Source organism: Ceratotherium simum, chromosome X, assembly GCF_057802395.1.
Source record: "Ceratotherium simum simum isolate JZ-2026a chromosome X, ASM5780239v1, whole genome shotgun sequence".
NCBI lineage: Eukaryota > Metazoa > Chordata > Mammalia > Perissodactyla > Rhinocerotidae > Ceratotherium > Ceratotherium simum.
This window is the reverse complement of record NC_141940.1, coordinates 24,423,892-24,447,530: the sequence shown is the minus strand read 5'-3', so window position 1 is coordinate 24,447,530 and position 23,639 is coordinate 24,423,892. Positions and strand designations below refer to the sequence as shown.

Below are 23,639 nucleotides of genomic sequence, written 5' to 3'. Positions count from 1 at the left end.
TCATGGCATCCAAAATGTTTCACAATTCTAGGGACAGAATTTTTTCTTAAATGTGTATCTAACTTATTTTTTAATTATAAATGGATTATGTATTGAAAAAAAGTTAAAAAACACATAAGGCCTACCCCTCAAATCAATGTATTTGAGGATATTTTCTTTATTACACTCTTTTAATGGATTTTATAAGGTTGTAATCATGCTATACATTTAATTTTGTATATTGTTCTTTCTTATCATTATGTGCAAAAGATTTCTCATCTGAAATTATGAGTAGAAAGACAGAGAACCAAAATTACTAATCAGCCACTCTGTTTTTGTTCACTACAACCACTCTTGAATAGAACACTCAGGCTTTATTTGCTCTGTAAGAAAGCAAACTAACTCTGTAATGTTATCTAAGAAGAACAAATAGCAAAGTGGGTCAGAATCATGCTTCATACAGGCCCGTAAAACAAGAGAAGTCCAAAGAGAGGCATGACTGACCGTCCTTTGTTCCAGGGACTTTTGTACAATCCTACAGAATCGAGTGCTTTCTTGGCTATTTTCCACAGGGCAGTGAATTCTTCATCTGGGAGAGTAAGAATTTGGAAATATTACTAGGATGTCATAGTATAGCAAGATTTAGGCCTTTCCATTCCCAAGAGATAATTTATTTATGTTATAAATAAGGACTGGAAGAGATTATGGGGTGTTCTCTAGTCTTTATGGCTTACATTATACCCTGAGAATTTCTATATGCATGCTAATTTGTACACATCTCTGTAATTGTAGGATGGCCTTGTCTCAATGCCCAAATTGAGGAAAAATTATAATTGAGTGTCTTCACTGACAGTCAATTTAGGCATAAAAAAGGGAGGTAGGTTTTGCGAAAGAAGAAGAGCAGGGAGCAGGCCACGCCCATAATGGCCGACCATGGACAAGACACCTTTAGTCTAAGACTTTTGATTCTCTGCTTGGACATTTGAAACAGTTAAATCATTAGAGGGGTGAGAAACCAGAGTGGATAATATCGGATTATTGCTTAATATTATCTTAAATAGAAAATAAAGGAACTTTGTCGAAATCTCTTTTGAACAATGTCTGTCTCTGACAGTTCTGAAATTCCCCTTCACTGCCTTGTAAAAAGAATCTGTTTATTTGAGACCAGCTGTAGAGGAAAAAAAGTCTTTTCCCCTGACATTTTGACCAAAATTTCCTCTAAAACATCTTCTTAAATGTTTACCTCAAAAGGCTTGGGTATCTTTCTTTTTTTAATTTTTTTAACTTTAATGAGGAATAATTGACAAATATAACTGTATATATTTAAAGCATACAATGTGATGATTTGATATACATATAAGTTGTGGAATGATTACCAAGATCAAGAAAATTAACACATACATCACTTCACATAGTTAACTCTTTTGTGTGTGTAAGGCGACAATGCTTAAGATCTACTCTCAGCAAATTTCAAGTATACAATACCATATTATTAACTATTAAGCTATTAATTAGTCACCCTGTGGTACATTAGATCCTCAGAACTTCTTATGACTGAAAATTTGTATCCTTTTTTAATATCCTTAATTTCTGTTTAAAAATCTACTATGGATGTATCACTCTCATAATTATGCTTCTTTAAACCATTTATATCTTTAGCACACGGCCTTTTTTGAATAGTAATTCCACTTTATTTTTTATGTGTAAAATGGTGAAGTAACATTCAGTGAATTCCTATTAAATGCCTGGGACTGAAATAATATCATCTCATTTAATTCCCAAAACAAGTTACTATAATTATTCTCATTCTGTGGATGAAGAAAGTGAGATTCGGAGACAAAATAACTTGCTCAAAGTCACACAGCGGATAATTGTTGGAACTAGGACTCTCACTCAAAGCTGTTTTACTCAAACATCCAAGTTCTCTTTATTAAACTACGCAATCTCCTGTAGAAAAGTTTTTCTTTCTCACGGTCCTAAAAATACCTGTTCTGCTATTTATTTATTTATTTTAAACAGTTTTATTTATTTATTTATTTTTTTTGTGAGGAAGATCAGCCCTGAGCTAACATGCATGCCAAACCTCCTCTTTTTGCTGAGGAAGACCGGCTCTGAACTAATATCTATTGCCAATCCTCCTCCTTTTTTCCCCCCCCAAAGGCCCAGTAGATAGTTGTATGTCATAGTTGCACATCCTTCTAGTTGCTGTATGTGGGACGCGGCCTCAGCATGGCCGGAGAAGCGGTGCATCGGTGTGCGCCTGGGATTCGAACCCGGGCGGCCAGTAGCGGAGCGTGTGCACTCAACCGCTAAGCCACGGGGCCAGCTCCGTGTTCTGCTATTTAAACATTGCCCCTGGTTCTATAAAACAAGGATCTAGAGAGTAACATTTCACTGGAAAGTCCTAGTTTAAGATTGTTCTTCTATGGCAGCATCTCCTATTCTGTGGTGATTTAAGTTTCTCCTACCCCATTCTGTGTCTTTCTTGTGATCCAGTGACTGTAATTGCATATAGTATTCCAGGTACAGATGTTCTGTGGTTTCGCAATGTGGGATATGTGTTGGTCTCCGCTGTATAAGAAACAGTCAACAATGACTTCCAAATCCCCATTCTGGGATTTGATGGATATTTCAGAGCCAATCATTTAAATGTGGTTTAGATTAATTTTCCCTAAATGCATATGAACCATTTGGAGTCCAATGGAAGTTGAGCAATTTTATAAACCCTGTTCCATACTATTCATCAGCCAAGTGGCTTAGTCATGTTAAATAGATACTTTTGCATTAAACTAACCTGTGATTTTTAACTTAGTTGTTAAGACAGTACATGTAAACACATTTATAAAAGGAAAGAACAAGAAAGAGGAAGAAGTTTACAAGTATCACAGCATTTTGTAGTTTCTTATATTTATACAATAAGCATTCTTAATTGCACAAAAATGTCTTTCATGAGCCAAACAAATCTGGAGTCATGCGGCATCAGAAGAGCACAATTTTCTTTCTGTTTGTGAGAAAATATTAAAATGGTAGAACACTGAGTTTGCAGATCAGTGGCAACTTTAAAAAAAAATCTGAGAAGATTTCTCCTTGAAATTTTTCCCTCTTTCTTTGATGCAACATCCAGTTATCATTTACTGTTTAGTATAGCAGACAAGATTCAACTAAGGAGTTAGACGGGGAAATTGATGTCTAGGTAGATATTTAATCTGATCTAGCTATTTAGTCATCTATCTGAGTTAAAACTTCTGCAAAGCTTTACCTGCATTAAAGGGTAATAAAACAGCCTCCGAATATTATTAAAATCAGAAAGTTAAAGTTTTTAAGGTAAACATATCTGTTCCTTTTAGAATACTTGACTGCTATATGGATGTGTATTCTATTATTTTAATATATTTCTAATTATTCTAGATTTTTCAGATGGAGCAAAACATTATAGACCTTCTCTTACTTTACTTTTTATAACATTCTAAGCGTCTAACCCAAAATATAAACACAAGTAATATTCTATAATTTATAGGATTGCATTTACTTAAAGTATAATTAAGACACAAATTCATTTTCATAATGATAGCTTATGTTATTTAGAATCTTATAGTTTATAAAACAGCTTCATAAATTGTTAGGTCATTTGATCTTAAAAACTGGCTTATCAATTAAACAGGGTGGGAATAATTTCTATTTTCCAGTTGAGGAAACTGAGATTCATGATGCTCAAATAACTTATGCAAAGGTACAATCCCTCATAAAAATGAGATATCTTCTAATTTGGAGCTCTCTACCTACTATACATTATCTCCTTTACTTACATATACGGCTTCCATCATGATGTATTCTTCTGCTGCTTTGTTCCTCATTTTCAATAAGAACAAAAACTGAATGGTAAATTCTCAGAGTGGCAAAAATCCTGACTGCTTGCAATTTATTATTCTGATTTCAGACAAAACCAAATTCAAAGAATTCACCATTAATGAAGGTTTTTGCTGTTTTTAACAACATTCAGAATGTTTAACAACTCAATTCCAATATTTAACACATGCCTCATGGTCAAGAAATTATTTCTTTTACCAAGCTCACATTTAACACGCTGAAAGTTGAACATTCCTTTTCTAGGAAAAAAAGTCAACTACATGCCATACTGTTTTCATATATTTGAAAACCAAACATGATTAAGCTAGTTGAGGATTCTGAAAATATTGCTCACATTCACTTACATCAAACGGTAGCACCTTTTGTAGTGTTGATGATGTTAGAATTTTGCTCAAAATGTGGGGCACTGATTATCTTTTGGTGAATATATAGATTGAGTGGAATAGATATAATTTTTAAAAATTATTTCAATAGTATTTGGATCAATAGAATTTGATGAGTAGTTTTCACTTTACAAGGAATTTAAAGCAGGATTCACAAACTATGATGCTCTGTCAACTCTTGGAATGGTTTTTAAAAATAGAAGTTAGGTCAAGTCTGACTACAGAGCTTGTTCTGGCATTATGACTATATAGCCAAGTCATGAAGATGAGACCCAGGAGCATGATATTAAAATATGTGGTAATCAGAACTACGTTCCTCTATTTACTCAATAATTCCTTCAGGGAGTCCCTGAGACTTTCTCCATCCAGTTGCCATCTAGTTCCTTCCATTAAAATTCATTTGTAATAAAATTATTTGGCTACTACATTGTTCCCTAGCATTGAGACTATGGTCCTGAAATCTAAGACAGGATGATCCATCTTGACTGTGACACAGCAATGTTAATTTAGGTAACAATGATGTATTTGAAATAGAAATATGTGACTAGCTTTTAGATATGTATTTGAAAAGGATTAGTGAGCTATTTTTGCCTAGGATACTCTAGTCCTTGACTGTCTGGCCACTTAGATGTGTTTGGGCAAATGGACCTCTAAACACCCAGTTTTACCCAACCGCCCATGTATAATTAGGTTGCCTAGTCCATCATTGCCTCGCCATTTCTGATACTGATTATATCCAGCTGGCCCAATAAGTATGCACAAATATTTGGGTCTGGAGGCAGCATTCGGAGTAAGTCAGCTGACGAATCTCTCTGAGACAGCTCTAGGCAACAGACCACAAACTAACCCAGAGTAGCAGATGATGTACTTTCTGGGACCCTCTCATTTAAGTGTTGTTCCTCCTCTAGGCTTTCTGAAGATATTGCTTAGAGATGTGTGAAACTCTTAACCCTTAGGAGGTTTCCTTGGCAAGGATTCTTCTTTTCCTCCCCATTATGTCTCAGGAGGACTGGGTGGCTGGATTAAAGCTGTTTTTTTTTTTTAATATTATTTTGTGAGCTTATGTGTCTATATGAGTCCACTCATTGTGATTTATGTCCACTTGAAACTAGAAAATTAGTCATTCATCAGCTTAATATCCCCATTGGACTGTGACTGTCCTCATGAAAGTCATCAGCAGACTCTCTTCCTGCCAGATCTGCAGTTATCTTCTCTCTTCTCATTCTCCTTGATTGCTCTGTTGTATTTGATACTAATAACAGATTGCTCCTTAAAATACTTTTTTCCCTTTCATCTGTATAACTACACAATACTCATTTTACTCCCGTTTCTCCAACCACTCTGGAAATGAATAGAGGAAAAGCAAGGGAGTGAAATAAAACTCAAGAAAAGAGAGAGAGGAGAGAGACAGAGAAGAGACAGAGAGAAGGAGAAGAAGAAGGATGGAAGGGGGAAGAGAAGGAGGAAGGTGGAGGGAAGGATTTGTTCATGATGGAGACCATCATATCATAGTAACGCCTTCAACGTTTGCCTTATATCCTACTCAGTAGCAACGAAGGCTGATGTTGCATAGGCTCTGGTAAATAACTCTAAGCTGCCACTTCAGCACTTACTATGTGCCCGTACTGAGTAGGAACTTAACATATTGTCTAATCCTCACAATAGCCTTCAAAGTAGGTAACGCTATTTCTAATTTATAGGTGAAGAAAGTGAAACAGAAAGATTAGGTAAATTGCTCATATTCATACATTTACTAAGTGAGAAAGCCAAGGTTTGGGCCCAGTTTTATCTATCTCCAAAGCTTATGCTCTATTAATTACATCATACTGTCTAAAGAAGCCAGACACCTATTTTGAATCTTAAACATTTAAAAGAGGGAATGTTTCAATGACTTACTTACATTTCTAGAGATTTATAATTAAAAAATAAACTAATTTGTCTGACTTTCTGTCTATTTTGGGAACTACTAATGACAACGTGGCTGGCTCTGTATCTTAGATCACTTTAAATCTCTAGTGAAAAATTTCCTTAGATCATACCTTGTTGTTTAAGATCATTTTTATTCTGGATGGTAAAAAACAGTAAACTCTGTTTCTTCACCGTAATTAAACTAGGGATTCCAGGGCACAATGGGACATTTTACTTTTAAAAAACTTGTATTGAAACAGCTGCCTCTCTTATTACCAGGAGATCTGTACCTTTTCGGCTGCCAGTGCTGACATTTCTGTTTCACCATTTCTCTACAAAATGAGCATCTCTAAGAATTCTAAAGGGTCTGTTCATGATTATCTTGCAGTGGTGTTTTAATAGGGCTTTTTGCGTACTTCATATCATAAGAAATTAAATAAAACTCAAAGGCTAATAACTTCTAGGACTTTATTTTGTCAGTGATTCAAACTTTTAGGGCAAAAAAAGGATTTCTCTCTTTTTGTGTGCCCAGGTCAAGGTAAAGAAGTCAGCCTTGCAAATCTATAATATTTATAAATGCAAAAATGTGTAAAAACAAATAACAGCAATGAGTAAAGAAGAGAGCTAGCAAAGCAATGAAGCACAGGTCTCTCCCTTGTGAAAGTCTGCCCTATATACCTTTGGCAGTAGGCAGAATACTAAAGATCCCCTTTACCTAAGATTCCCATGACCAGGTTATTCAATCTTAGGTATTGTTGAGAAGGCGCTTTGCAGATGTAATTAAAGTTGCTAATCAATTGACTTTAAGATAGGAAGATATTATCGTGGATCCTGGAATATCCAGATGGGCCCTTAAAAGCAGAAGAAGAGGACAAAAAGTCAATCAGAAATATGGAGCAGAAGTTGAAGTCAGAAAGATTCGAAGTGTGAGAAGGACTTGACCCACCAGTGCTGGAGTGTGGCCACATGGAAAGCAATAGAAAATCCTTATTCAGCAGGTAAATAACTAGCTTTGATCTGCATTGATTTCTTGTCATTCAAGCATTCACCTTTGTGTACATGCACAAATACTAACTGGAAAACCTTTAAGAAAACATCCTAATCTTAGAATACTGGAAATATCATAACATAAAGATGCATGCCAAAAAGAAAAAAAAAAACAAAGGTTCATCCAACCCTAGATAATACTGTGAGTCAGCACAGTGTCTTTCCCGTTCCCTTCCAATCCCTATTTTCCCAGTCCTCATTGTGGTAACCCTATATTTGCTTTCTGTGCCTTGATTTAGGGATTCAGAATTCTCATGCTGCCTCTTGGTAAGAAGTCTCTCAACTAGAGTTGCAATGAATTTGTTTTTGCTTGTACAGTTGCTCATAATATCAAGTTTCTTATTAATAATCCTTAAATAAAACTAATTTTTCCTAGTCTAATTCCCTCTTCCTGTTAAATGACAACAAATACACTCATTTTTGTAGGCACTTTTAGAGTGGGCATTGTATCACATTTACTTTTGTGAATAAATATTCATTGAATTTTAAAAAGAGTATAATGTCTTATAATGCCTTAATGGATCATTTTACCAGGATAATTTTATTTTAATTACAAACTAGAATGTCAATACTGTAATATAAGTATTTGCTGCATAGTCCCAAATTTTCCTTAACAATTCTAGATTTCAAAAGAAATAAAGTAGAAGGGAAGCCTAGAAGAAGCGAAAGGAATGCCTTCCAGTAAAAATTGCAGTGGTAACACAGTAATTCTCCATATTCCCACTGAAAAGAGAAAAGGTATAAAAACAAGGTGGAAAGCTGCCAACGGATGTACCACAAACTTTGAGGCTTTCCTATTAGTTAAAATAAGAAGGGACGAGGTGAAGGAAAGACTAGAGCCCTGAACAGAAAAATGCCTCCTGTGAAAAAATAGTAAGTCTGGGAATAAATTGAGGCAATTCTAGCAATGCTTCTTAAAATTTAAAGAAGGCTGAATTGCTAGGGTGGGCCAAAGAACATTGAAGGGCATAGCACGTTAATGCTACTTGACCTCTGTTCAGGCACACTATCTAGTCCTACAGTCAGAACTGGGGAGAAGTGAGATAGACTTAACTGACAGTGAAGGCTTACTAGAAGCCAATGGTCAACACTATGGGCAGTATCACTAAAAGGAAACTGAGGACTGCTATGACTTGTTCTTGGTACAGGGAAGCTGATTATTGTGGGCTTGATTCCAGGCTTGTTTGAACTGAATTTGCTCTTGCAAATGAAGAAATAGCACAGTGGCAAAGTTCCTACTTAGTCTGTTTAGGATTCTGGATCCTTTCTCAATCCCTTCAGACTACAAAGTCATTAACAATATAAATTTATAATAATTATGAAATTTCTCCCTTCTCTGCATCCAGATCTGAAAGATTCATGCAAAGACCTGTACCAATTTCTTATAGAACCTATCTCAATTTCTACTTAACTATGGCAAGGTAATGAGCAACCATAGGTATTCTGATGTGAGAATTTTTAAGAAGAAAAAAAAAATAATCACCCAATATGTGAAAAGATACTGCAATTCAAACAAAGAAAATTATCAAGAATCAGCAGAGATACCTCACTGGGAAACATAGGTATTCCAAGAACCAGAAAAAGAAGTTAGGGAAGTTTTATGTTTTTTTTTCAACAGGATTTAAGAATATAATTGGTCCAAATAAACAAACAAACAGAAAACTAGAACAAGCAATTGTAAGATATGAATTGGAGTTAAAACACACACACACACACACACATACACACACACACACACACACAGATTTTTTAAAGTATGCTTGTTAAATTTAAAATTTTAAAGGAAGTACCATATAACAAGGTAATAATTGAATTTTAAAAGTAGCATATGGATTCAAGAGATTCATTCAGAACTCTGAGGAAATGGTAAATTGGTGAAAAACAGTAAGAGAAAATATGACAGACATTGTGGACAAATCCAATACACACAAAATAATAGGAATTTTAGAAGAGGAGAACAGACATGATGTAAAAGAAGCAAAAACCAAAGAATAGTGGAGAGAAAATTTATTGGGCTGAACAAATATTTGACTTTTTAGTTTGAAAGAAATGACTAATAGTCACATTTAATGTGTGTGTGTGTGTGTGTGTGTGAGAGAGAGAAAGAGAGAGAGAGAGAAAGGTAACATCTAGAAATACTTTGGTAAAAATTTTGAGTTTCAAGGGCAAGGATTACATTAAACCAGGAAAATATAGTAAATTTTTAAAATGAATGTTAATGTTCAATACTCAAGAGCTGTAATGCACCAAATGAAGTAACCTTGCAATATATTTTTAAATAAGTAGAGCTCTAAGAAGAATCAAGAGAAACACATTCATAGCAGGACACTTTTAAATGTCCTGCAAGTATTTTATAGATCACATAAACAGAAAAAAAATGGACTATAGAAGAATTTAATGTTATAATTAATAGGTGTTCTCACCAGAAAGATGGCCCAAGAACTGATGTCTTACCCCTTTTCCAGAATCCAACCGAAATGAAAGACAAACAAAAATGGTGTGGGGATCCCTCAGATCCAAGGGGCCAACCACAACACGAGCATGAGAGATTTCTGTGAAATATCTTGCAGTGGGAAAAGATTGAAGGAAGTCGCAAATGGCCATATCACAATTGTGATTTGATAGTGTCAATAATGGAGACTAGCTTGCGGAGTAGGGAGCCATTGGAGATCTGGATACCACTCCACTAGATACCACACGAGGCTCTACACAACAACAGTCAAGGGTAGCAGTGCCAGAACTGGTAGAGCATATATCAAGCATAGAACAGAGGAGATTTTCTCTGAGCTGACTTTATTCACTCATTCATTGTCCATTCAGCAAACAATTATTGAACACTGATATATGTCAGGTATCCTGCTAGGCGATAGGGAAAAAGCGGTGAAAAAGACAGATAAAATCCTTTCCTTCATGATTTTTATATTCTGGTTGGGGAGACATACAAGTAAACAATATAGAAATAAAGTAATTTCAAAAAGTTATATGCGCTACAAAAGAAACAACCTTGGGCCATGCGATCCAGAGTGTGTAGATGTTGGGGGTAGGAGTTACTTTAGATTGGCCGATCAAAGAAGAGTTTCCTCTCTGAAGAGGTGACATTTAAACTGAAACCTGAACATTTACACTGAGACATTTAAACTGAGACTTTAAAATGAGCCATAGAAGAGCAGGAGAATAGGTGCTTTAAGCCAAAGCAATAGCATAAAGACTTGGACTGTGGAGGAGGGGGGTGTCGGGGGGCAGGTACCCTTTTCATGGATGGGAAAAAGCAAAAATCCTCAACATTGTAAAGATATCAGTACTTCCCAACTTGGTTTATGGATAATTGCTGTGAAAATAATGATTATTTTGGGAGGTGAAAGGGGTGTGAGAATGTGATATTAATGTCCATGAAGAAGAATAAACTGTTAGAATAGCCAAGGAAATACACTACAATGCTAGAGACATGAAAAAATAGTTCCTATATAGTCTCTAACATGGGTACACAATTAGCAATGTATAAAGGTGGCATTATATTACATTAGAAAAAGAAAAGATTAGCCAATAAACAGTGCTAGTGCAATTGGTTAGTTGTTTACCAAATTTTACATAGTCACTTATCACCAGTTACCAAAACGTGCATTAGAGAGTTAAATGTTTAAGAAATAACTAAACTTTAAAAGAAAATACAATTAATTAGTTGTGCAATATTGGAGTGAAGACCTCTTGAAGCAACAACAAAGGAAATCTTAAAGGAAAACATATTGCATGTGGTGATGAATGATTATTTGTTTTTAAAATACTTTGTATTTTCTAAATCATCTATATTGAGAAGGTTTTAATTTTAGAATCATAAAAATAATGCTTATTAGAAAAAAACAAATCCAAAACAATTGCCTCTAAATGAAATTCAGGGATTGTTTTACAGAAGAGGTGTATCTGGTGCCTCTAAAATTATGTCCTGAGGAGAGTTACCTTCTCTGTGTATTTGGTAACCCAGCATTACTCAAAAAAATATAGGTAACAACTGCTGTGGGGTTCTTATTCTTTAATTTTCACAGGACGGATTGTCCAAAATTGTTTTATCTTTTTAGTCTCTTGCTTTAAAAACACAGCCAAATGTTGATCTTATCACAAAGATCTGAGAGGAGATGAACTTGGGATCTTCTCCCTGGACTATAGAGTCCTTTTGGTCCAACAAAGTACCCAGTATAACACATATTTTATCATTATTTTCCCAAGCTTTCCGTGGAAATCCTGTCTGATAAAAAATAAAAATCGCAACCCTGTTTGATCTTCTGGTGCAGAATTTTCCTTCTCTCTGTCCTGCAAAAACACCTAAAGTACATTTTTTTTCTCTCTCTCTCTCTCCAGACTTCTGACACTTTTGTTTTCATTAATCCCAGAAGAGCCACTTTTTTACCCAGACAAAATGGACTCCCTGGGAATTACCAGCCTTATTATTATTTAAATAAAATTATGTATGTATGTCAATTCAATTGTCTTCAAATATCAGTGGTATTTCTCAGTCAGCAAGTAACCAGGCTGTAGACTTTTGGCATTTTCATCTACTTTAAGGTGCAACTGTTCAGCTGGTGAAATCACTGTAGCCCAGCAGAAAGCTCAACTTTGAAGTGTTGTCTTTATTGCCATTCAAGTTTGTTTTATTATTATTTTTTTATAAATGACATCCCTTTGCACTAAAATGTTACTACTCATTGTGTTTGATCCAGTCCAGTGTTGAATCTATAATTCCACCTCATGGGAAAATAATGTTTGCTTCTATACTCTCAATCATCCTGAAGTAGCTATTCCCAACCTCATGCCACTGGGAGCTTTGTCATTTGAAAATTGTTAGCAAAATATTAAAAATTTTTCGGGGGCCTGCTGTGATGTGGGGGCTGAAACAGGGCCCATCCAGGATCCTCCCCTAGATGTCTGCTTTCTCCGTGACCCCATGCCAAGGAGGGCCTGGATTGCTCCAGGTCAGCTGGAGTGGCCCAAGTTTTACCCAGACTGTTGAGCTGAGGCCTCGTGTCCAGGCCACAGAGCCAGGCTGAGTCCATTGGGTTTGCAAGTAAGGCCTCCCTTGGGCCCAGAGCCTGTTGGGGACTGTGGCAGGAGCGACGCCATGGCTGACTGCTGCTGGATGAGTCTTCGCAGCATCAGGACTTGGTGGGCCTGGGTTGCCTGTGCCAGTGTGTTCCTCAAGTCCCTGGTGGAGGTGACTGCAGGAATCTTAAAGCCATTATCAATGATACCGAAAGCAAACTGCTTGGAACCCTAGAGCAGGTGCTGATCCACATCCTGCTCTGGTCCATGGGGCTGTGGAGGAAACATTTTCTTAAAAAAAATATATATATATATATACACACACACACACACACACACATTCGAAATTGAGGGAACCTGGAGACTTCTGAACAACAAAAATAAATTTAAGCTGAAAAAGACTAGTACTTCAAATATTTAAAAATGTTAACCACATGTTCCTGATTATTAGCAAGGTTAAAGAGTGACTATTGAAATCATTTTGAACATTGCATCTCCCTTTCCACATGCTACAGATGGCTTCTAGGGTCCATTGAGTTTTAGGTCGAGGAGAGTCTATTTTATCTTCCACTGCAATTTTGCTTTCTACTTTCTTTTTCTCTCTGCAGCTACACTAAGTTCTGTTATACAGATCACAGTAGATACTCCAAAGCTTGCCTTGCCTGGAGCAATATGTTACTTGATGTCAAAATAGGAAGCTGATGTTGGATGAATGTCTGAGTTCTCTCTGGCTTATCCTATATATTGGAGTATTTAAGTCCTCATCTATTGATCTTAATATTTCTAATAGTTCAAGGAATCTATGCATTCAAAACTAAGTGACTTGAGAAAGCAGAATGGTAATCTTGTTTTAATTGTAAAGCACCTAAAGATGTCAGAGACGGTATCTGAGAGATTGTGTGGGGTGGGGAGGATGGCAGAGACTCTGGACTGCCCTACCTATGTTTCAGTGAAAACAGCTCCAACTTTATCTGTAGACTGCTATAAATGGTGCCTTGCATGTAGTAAGTACTCAATATGTTTTAGCTGCTAATATTTTGCTGCTGTTGCTATGCTACTTATAGCCCAAGATTGTGTCAATAATGCTGATCTGTACTTCATAAATTATCTTTAGTGTTCAATGTTGTATGCTGAGGGTCTAGTGCAGCCTGACACACAGTTGGTGCTCAATGTGAATTGAATGAATGAACGTATCCTTTGTTACACGAGAAACAAGATAGGAAAATGTAGAAAATTCATTGGAAACTAGTCTCCACTTCTGGAGAATCAATTCACAGAATTACAAAGTCATTATGTTTTTTTTTTGTCTCCAGGGAAACATTGAACCTTCTCAAAACTCCCTCTATAATTGTTTCCTGGGTGATAGCCAAGGGATAACTTCTAATATTGTAACATTCCTATAAGGACTTGGTATAAAGACTTGCTAAATATTCATTAATGATGAATATTAGGGTCTTTTTCACAGTAAAATGATAAATTTGTAGTCAATTACTCATAAATTTAATCAGTTATGAGACAAGAATATAGATAGCAGGGAATCAGGACATGCAATAATGGTTAAAAATACTTTATTTATTTCAACAAACTTTATAATATGTGAAAGTAATTGTATGTCCTTAGAAAATGCAAAGCTACAGAAGATATTGCTTTTGTTATCAAATAATATATAAGATACAGAAACACATAATTTAAAAGTAAAGATTTTACTGGAATGAGGTGTGTGTATATATATATGTATATATTTATATTTATACGTATACATACATACCTACTTACAATTATGTAGGTATGTATATAAAATGAACACATATCACTGATTAAACATTTATCTTCATGTTCTATAACCTGACTGCATAGAACTCAAAATCGAATGGGTGTCAGACAAGTAAACAGACAATTGCAGCAGGGTCTGATGATTTTTTATGACATAGGATTCTATGGGAACACAGAGAAAGAGACGTATAGCAGCCCAGTTTCTAGAGACTGTACCTCTAGAGCTGAGGTTTCAAGGCTGGGTAAGAGGTCACTAGAATGAAGAATAGGGTGCTCAGGAAAGGTGTTATAGATAAAAGAAATATTGTGTGAGGTTGTGAAGATTTGCTATGTCAAACTGCTTGTACGAAAATAAACGTGACTAGAATAAGGGTGGATATAGATAAGAGATAGAAATAAGGGAGGTCAAGCAGTGCCAGATAATGAAGAACTTTGTATTATAAACTAATTTTATAGTGGGAAAATCATAGCAAATTTTTTTAACAGCAGAAGTAATGCAAATTCACCATAAACATTCAAACAACGCAGAAGTGTAGAAAGTAAAAAGTGAGGACCTCCAATTTCATAAGTATATTTATATGACTGATCAGTGTGCCTTTTAAAGATATTTAAATTATTTTTATTAAAATTAAAATAGTGTTTTTATTTTATATAAAAAAATGTAAAAGTTAGGGAAGGATTTAAATAAAAAGTCAAAATTCATTCCACTGTCCAAACCTCTACTTCTGATTCTACTTGGCAGAGACAAAATTGTTAAAAATTTCTGGCTTTTACTATTTTTGAACTTCCCATTTTAACTGCAAATAATATACCTGTAAATCCATTTCTTATTGAATCTCACTAAAAATGATGAGGTATAATGATGTTATAAATGGAGAAAATGATCAGATTACTCATCCTCTAAAAAAAAAGTCAGTCAAGGTAGCTTCACAGAGTGAACTATTAACACTATAAGCAAAAGATAATTCCAATATTATTAAACTGTCCCAAAAAATAAAATGAGAAGAAAACCTTCCACATTCTTTTTTTTCTTCTTTTAAACAACATACATTAATTCCTGAAAACTCACAAAGAGAGCTCGGTAAAGAAAACTACAACTTCATCTGACTTATGAATATTAAAGCAAAAGCACTAACTAAAAATCAAATTAAGCATATTATGAATTAGTCATAAAACTCGGGGGTCATTTTAGGAATGCAAGATTGGTTCAGTATAAGGAAATACTTAAAATAATTTACTATAGATAGTATATAGGGAACAGTAACTGTAGAAGTGTGGCTGGACCCTAGGGTTCATTGGGAGGTAGCAGATGATAAGGTTGGCAAGATAGATTGGGAAACAGATCATGAAAGAATTTATATCCAGTGCCAAACATATCTGTGATTCTAACCAACATGAGAAAGAGAGTTAAACAATACTTTTACTTCATTTTTTATATTAAGAAGGTAGTAAAATTCTATTCAGTTTATAAAATAGTCATTCCTATAGTTCACTTTTTATGAGCATCAAAACATTAGTGGCATACATGTGAATATATAGATATACACCAGAAGTGTATAGAATAAAAATATGTATTGTAACTAGGATGTGTAGTGGAGGAAGAGAATTCCTCTACCCACTCTAGGTCCTTCTGGCTGGTCTACAAATTAAATTGACATGAGACAGAATAATGGGAGAAAATCAAACAAAGCTTTATAACATGTATACATGGGAGAAACCCAGGAAAACTGAGCAACTCACCACAATGGCCAAAGCTGTCACCTTAAATATCATCTTCAGCTAAAGACAAAGGAGGGTCTTGGGGGTAGTGGTTTGGGACATCAAAGGGGAAGAAGACAATTCACATGGAAATAGAAAAGCAAATGTTTGGTTGATAAGAATGGGCTTAGCAAGGACCCTCACAGTCTACCTATACCCAGAGTTATCTATGGTGATGGCCTGTCCTGGGGACAGGTCTTTTATCTTAAATTCTTTTAGGCAGTTAGGGGGGAGGTCAAAGTCTCTTTCATAGTCTTTTGTTCTATCAAGGCAAAGAGACAGATTTTGGGGTGGCCAATTTTGATCCCCCACAGATGCATTTTCTGTTTTTTATGCAATAAATTATGTCATTACTTATTTCTTACTTGTATTAATATTATATTTCAAATCAAAATATAAAAATAAATAAATGTGGTCAAATAATTATAAAATTACGTTTTTAATAGCTAACATTTACTGTGTTCCCTATGTACCAGGAAAAAATATATATATACATGTACATAAATACATATATACATTTAAATAAATAAAACTTCACAATAGCACTCTGAGTTAGGTGCATTATCCTTAGATTAAAATTAAAGAAACAAAGGCCACAAGAATCTGTCTGATACTAAAATCTGTGTGTTTAATCCACTACATCCTGCTATCTCTGCATAGTACCCTGTGGAAACACAATATCTAAGAAATTTCTAGCAAACCAGGATCTTTGAAAAAGGATGAAAAATTGCCCAGGAATAATCTGCAAAATGAAACCTGTATGCAAATAATCTACACATTCAAAAACTATCAATCCCATCTAAAGAATAAGTACTAGTTCAGCTTAAACAACAGAAAAAAATAGTAAATAATGAAATAACTTTATTTAGACTTTTGTACTCAAAGTAGTCATTTGTTTTGAGTTAGCCTTTATACTTGAAGAAGTCATAACATGAAAAATTTCGTAATGTAAAGTTCTGTGGTTTTTTCCCAGGGACTGTACAAGTTGCTCTTTTATAGTTGAAAACTTTTACAGGTGTGTCATTAGCTTAATGCTGTCTTAACAATTCAGGAATATGAGCTGGACAATGAGTGATCCTTATAATGAGTAGACTAGTGAAGGAGGACAATGTAGCTGAGGTAGCTTTTAGTAGAGTCTATTCAGTATCACACTGTGGTGCTAGTTTCTGTCAATGGTGAATATGGAAGCTGGTATAACACACACCTTGTTAGGGAGGTTTGCAAATAAGTAACCAAACAAACCTTCTAATAATCTCTGCCTCCATATCCAGTCTAACTTTAGTTTCATTGGAGAAACTGAGACATCCTATTAGACCCAAAAGTATTGACTAACACCGGTACCCTAAGGCAAGAAGCATTGTCAATTTAAATGTGCTAATAAAAATGCAGCACTCTTACATATATTAATGATAACTATTCATAGAATCAAGGTAGAGCTACTTAACTAGCTTTTGGATTTAAAGCATAATATGAAAAATAATTCATGACTTTAAAAAATGTGTTTGATGCTAGCTAAGGATGGCATCTATTTTAAACTAATGACATATTTTGTTGTGTGTGTGCACACGTGCGCGTGTGTGTATTTGTGTATTTGCGTGGATATCTTTGTTGGGAAGGTATGTTTTAAAAAAGAAGTGATAAGATCCTTTTCAACATTCTATGTGTTGAATCCCAGGAGCCATTCTATACTCACTATCTGATGAGATTTGACACCACAAAATTCAGTTGCAAAGCCACGTATAATGCAAGCAGGCTGTAGCATTGCACTATCTTGCTGGAGGCTAATCACTTTATAATGAGTTTAGTGAAAAGTACCTATGCAATAAGTTGTAGTTGACAGCAGCCCAAGGGAACCTCTAAGTGCTAAAAATTAGCAGCTGAGAGATGTTGGATTGCATCCTTTTGAAGATAGAAAACAGATTCCTTTCTAAAATACAAGCAGTTTAAATTCGACATAAATCAAACAGATGGTAAAAGAAATATCTTGTTGCTATGGGCTTTATCCTGTTTTTATTCACACTGTTTTATGAAGTAAAAGAAAGTCAGGCTTCTAGTGTTCTAGTTTGAGGAAACAATATCTTAACAGCACAGAGAAAATGATTTTTTTCACTGCAATATTGTATATTTGACAGTTCATGGAAAAATTTACACCAAGCTATATTTAAAGAAAATGGTGAATGCCCATTGAACAGTCAGCTTACTTTTAAATGATTCACTTTCATTGTAGATTTTGCATATTAAATAATCAATCTGGACTGCAGAAATTATAATAAAACACAATCACTACTATTTATAAAACTGTTGCAGAGCTGGGTTGCTATAAAGACCACTATGCATCAGAGGAAGTATAATTTTGGTTAGACTGTACTGATACTATTGATAAACATCAAAACCTGTGCTAATTTTGCCTGCAAAGAAGATGCAGCATAAGACATAAAGAAAGAAGGTTATGGCACTACTTGGTAGGAAGAAATATATAAAATAATGTTTTAGCTTTCCAACTTGGCACTAGAACAGACAGAACAAAACAGAAAAGAGAGACATTTGACATGGTGCCATGAAATGCATTTGACACGGTGCCATGAAAGATATTTCTCAACTTCAGTATATTTCCTTGAATCAAAGGGCACCCACTCTATCAGAGTTTTATAGAGGTCAAAATAATCAACAGTATGACAGTTGTAATTGACAGATACAGTCGTTAAAACTACTTGCGCTTTTATAGTAAGTACTTGTATTGCAATGATATATTGAGTTATGTATCATACAAAGTTCCACAAATGTGCCAGGTAGGAAATGTAATTCTACAATAGAATTTGACAGTACCACCTATAGTTGCTAAGAGGTAACTGGAGAGAACACTGTGGGGTGGTGCAAACAGGTAAGTCTTCACAGGGTCTTGGTGGTGTCAGTAGGGGTTCGAAGATAGGATAGAAGTTAATAAGCAGAGAGAGCAGAGAAGAGCATTCCTGCAAAGCAGAGCACTATAAGGAAGATTGTGACCAGATTGCGGGAGGCTTTAAAGGTGAAACTGAGGAATTACAGGTTTATTTGTTAGGCAATTAGGGGCCATTGAAGGATTTGAACAGAGAGTAACGCGTACAAAATAGTGTTTTATGAAGATTTACTGGTCAGCAAATGGGGAAAGTCTGAAGGCACGGAAACATAGTTAAGAGATCATGACAACCATCCAGGGAAGCAGTGATGAGGGTCTGAACAAGGATTGTGACTGAGGGAATGAAGGAGAAGGATATTACAAAAGAAAAAAAATACACTGGACTTCTGTGATTGACAGGATGTGAAGGAGAGAAGGGTAAATCAACATTTGTGATAAGCAGGGTAATGAATTTCATAACCAGATTGTCTTTAGGTCTTTTCAGAAAGAAAAGAATCAAGAATGGAGATTTAAGCCTGAGAACAGAGAGAAAGACAATTTCATAAAAAAAATACTTACGTTTAGAGGGGAAACTGATTTTTAAGAACCACTAAATTCATTATATTTTCCAGTTATTCTTGACTGTCATTATGCAGAGTTTTGTGGAATGTCTTTGGTATTGTGCTGATATTTTTATAATATTAAATGTAGTTCAGTCTATGGTGTATTATTTTATTTTCTTGAAGTACATACCACATATTTGACCAAATTTATTTGTCATGTGGTACTTTAATCATATAGATGCAGTCTTAGTTGTTAAGTCTGATCTTGATAACTAACCATTTAAAATTAAGTATAATACATACATTTAGAAGATAATAAATGTTCAATATTCTATATTCTCAAAGTATGATATTGTTAGGAATATATTCTTGATATGTGTCGCTTATTAAACCTTGTCTACACATTTTCTATTATAAAATGGAAGCAAACCAAATCACAATGATTACAAACTGTGTTAGTAACACACAATATTTTAACATATCAAAATTCTTTCTTTAAATATCAAGCTGAAGCAGTTACAGAAATCCAATGTGTTAAAAAAAGTAAAGAAAAATTGTAGATATAAGAAATCATTTACATGTTCTAATGTATTTTTATTGACAGGAAATAAATACAAATTCAAGTCAACACACTTGGCATATATACTCATCTCCTGAGAGCTGTAGATTCATGTTTCAATTTGTTTCAACCTCTTGTTAGGTAGCAGCAGACCGTGAGCAAACCCCTAGAATTGCAATAAGTATAGTAAGTGTTTTTATGTCAAAAGTTCAAGCAGAGCTCTTTCCATTTAAAAGAAAGTCAAAATATTATGGCTTATTTTAGTTTCTCTTAGATAGAAAGTTGGGCAATATGTTTCTAACTCCATTTTATTACTTTGCTTCTTCTCTTTACCTTTATCCATGAATTGAAAATGTAATCTTAAGTGCCCTTATAGGAGTTTCAGTTTCCAAAAACTGATGCATCTTTATAGCTAAATATACTGACGCTGTTTCTCTCTAAAACCAGCTTTTCAATAAAGGTCGTATTTTGTTTTAAAGGTGAAGAAGCAACCATATCATATCTCCAATGGAAACTGTACTTTCTTTTTTTTTTTTTTTTTTGGTGAGAAAGATTCACCCTGAGCTGATATCTGTTGCCAATCTTCCTCTTTTTTTTTGCTTGAGGAAGATTAGCCCTGAGCCAGCATCTGTGCCCATCTTCCTCTATTTTGTATGTGGGATGCCTCCACAGCATGGCTGATGAGTGGAGTAGGTCTACTCTCGGAATCCAAACCCGCAAACCTGGGTCATCAAAGCGGAGTGCATGGAACTTTAACCACTCGGCCATGGGGCCGGCCCCAGAAAGAGTACTTTCTATTCCTTGATTGAGGTTGGTATACCCGTGGTCTATTCTGTCTTCTCATCTAAACCTGTTCTCACTAAAGAATCAGATCAAGTCATGTATACTAAGGTGTAAAGATTAAAAGAATATGGTAAATTATACATTTATTATACTAAATTGTTAAAATTTAATGGTAACTATTATAACCAACTGTGGGTCAGGAGCAGTGATAAACACTTTTTATACATGATCTTTTTTGATACAACAATCCCACCAAATATATATAGGTGGTCCTTGCTAGTCAGGCATTCATCATGTTACTCCTGGTAGTTATAAGTTTTCTTTTCTTTTTTTTTTTGTAGCAAGGAAAGAAGTTTATTATCAAAGGCAGCCAGACAAGGAGATGGGAGTAAAAAACTCAAATCTACCTCCTCAAATGGAAAAAGGTAGGAGTTTTTATCTGGGGTTTTAGGTAGGGGAGAGGGAGCATGTGGCTTTGCTGGCTGGTGCTTCTAGCCTGTATTTGCTCTTGTGAGATTGAATCTGCTTTTCCTTGGCCATCTGGACTTTTCTGGTTAGTTTTCATCCTTGACCTGCGTATATAAGGTTTTTTGAGAAACAAACGTTACCAAAATACAAAAATATTCACTAATAAACTATATAAAATTAATAGCCACTTAATTATCCCTCCATGATAAATACTAGCATCTGTCTCTTTCCATTATGTTCTAGTCATAATCCAATATTTTAATGCAAACATATTAAAATTCATCATAATGTAAAATTGTAAATTTTATAAAAGATGCAAAATTTCATGAAATGAATGAAAATGATACTGGAAATTACTTGTGAAATCAATGACAAATAGGACTCCTGCAGAGATAGACCAGCTAATAGTAGAATAGAAGAACATAGACCAGAATGATGAAGACAGAGGCTTTTGGAAAACTGATGAAGCCCTTGAATATTTTTCCAGAAATGACCCTATTAATGAGTATACAAACAAAGTAAAAAATTAAGTTCAGGGTATAATATTATGTTATTACACAACTTTTCAGAAAAATTACATACACATTCAAGAAAAGTCAAAATCAACATCAAATCAATCTTTGTTCTGAGACGTAGTGCATAGTTCTAATTATAAATGCAATTTTGTTAAATGTAAGATAAATGTTTTATATAATTTTGATTATTTTTCAAGCTTTTGTCCCAATAAAACCTTTTATTCACAATTTGCAATATATTTTTGGTTATCTTTTAAAGTACATTCACTTAAGTGAACTTTTCTGGTGCCAATTATTCTTGGATAATGAGGACTTCCTGCATTATTATCCCCATGTTTAGATAAGAAAAACGAATTTTAGGGAAATATAGCAGCTTGCTGTAACAGTTAGGGCCCAGTCAGGGAACAAAAACCACACTAGCTATTTGAGAAGAGATAATTTAATTCCAAGAAAAGTTAACTAGGCATAAAGATTGTTAACTTGATAACTGAAAAAGTTAAAAGAGAACACTAAATTATCCTGGAGTTAGCAACTATAGGAAGCAGCTACCACTCCTAGGGCTGGACAAACAGAAGAGTTTGGGATTATTAAAATAAGAAACTTAGAGTAAGGACTCCATGGCACTGATTCTCAGACCTCTGAAGGGGGGAGTCACGGGTGACGTTGGGGGAAGGGAGAGCACGTGGGATGAGACTGGTTCTGTAAGTATTAGAAAAATGGCATACTGGGGCCGACCTGGTGGTGTAGTGGTTATGAGTTCACGTGCTCCACTTTGGAGGCCTGGGGTTTGTGGATTCAGATCCCGGGCACGGACCTACACACCGCTCATCAAGCCAAGCTGTGGCCATGTCCCACATACAAAATGGAGGAAGATTGGCAACAGATGTTAGCACAAGGCCAATCTTCCTCACCAAAAAAAAAAAAAAGAAAAGAAAGGAATAATGGCATATTGGATTCAAGTACTACTAAGGGAAAGACCTGCTGCTTCCAGGATGTAGAAGCTTGCTGGGGAGAGGTGTGACACTCAGAGGAACAGGAAATCAACATGAAACCAATATAGATTAAGCAGGACGGAGCATGTCTCTTCTTTCTCCTCCAGCCTTGCTATCTCCCAATCATACTCCATGTTGGCAGAGCCAAACACATAGCCAGCTGGCAAAGCAGAAATGTGGTTTGCAGAGTCCTGGCACCAGCATCACAAAGAGTAGAGAAGGGTGTTTTGAAGCTGAGAGATAATAGATTAATAGCTGGCATAGCCCACCTTTTTAGCTACTCAGCATCCCTAAACACCCTTCTACACATATTTGAACTTCTAGACAACAAAAACAACTCTGTGTTTCCAGTACTAACATGATGCAACTGTCCTTCATAAAATTAAAGACATTCTCATATTTCCCCCTCAAATGAGGAAACAAGAAATAACAACAGCCATTGCGTCCAACTTTGGGAGACAGTTACACTATCCATCTCTGGCACAATTGCCTAAAAGAACACTGCTGGTGACGGTGGCAGCAGGATTTGAAACCAAACTGTTTGTCTCAAAATCTGAAGCTCTTTCCAATGCACCAATCTGTCTCTCAGTGCTAAACTCCTATGTCAGACCAGTCTAGACACCTCTTCAGTGTAATATGAGGTGGGTACACATAAACAACATAAGAAGTTACGACTAATTTTAAAACAGTAAGCTAGAGAAAGTAAGCAGAATAATCCAATCCTGACTGGAGTCTTACGTTAGCAGATCTGGTAACAATTAAATTTTGAGAAGTAAACATCATAACAAAATGGTCCGACATTATCTAAAGAGTTGGAATAATCCTCAATTCTACAGTTCATCACGTCACCCAAATATGTAATCTCGTTATTACTTCTGACAGTTCATTTTGATCCTTGTGAAATTAGCCATAATATTGGAGAGAAAGAGAGCAAGAGAGAGAGTGAGCAAGAGAAAGACAGACAGACTCATTTATTGGACATTCGCATACAGGGAAGACAGATTAGTATATGGCTTCTCTTATTCAGCACCTTGACAATGCATTTGTTCTTGGACTATTTCTGAAGAAATTTAAAAATGTTATGTTTCCTATATGATAATAAAAAAACGTTATGGCCTGCTGCTACTGATGAGATTTT

At 35.2% G+C, this 23,639-nt stretch overlaps 1 long non-coding RNA gene across 5 annotated transcripts in view; it reads left to right on the top strand.

Moving 5' to 3' along the window:
- Positions 1-23,639, top strand: part of LOC147911780 (uncharacterized) — a 243,870-nt gene that overhangs the window by 110,005 nt on the left and 110,226 nt on the right. For 4 of the 5 annotated variants that reach the window (XR_015550562.1, XR_015550563.1, XR_015550565.1 and 1 more), the window contains 3 exons: positions 6,946-7,135; positions 20,223-20,553; positions 20,868-20,951. This is a non-coding gene — a long non-coding RNA (uncharacterized LOC147911780). The remainder of the gene's footprint in view (positions 1-6,945; positions 7,136-20,222; positions 20,554-20,867; positions 20,952-23,639) is intronic. The other variant, XR_015550566.1, reaches the window with a different exon arrangement.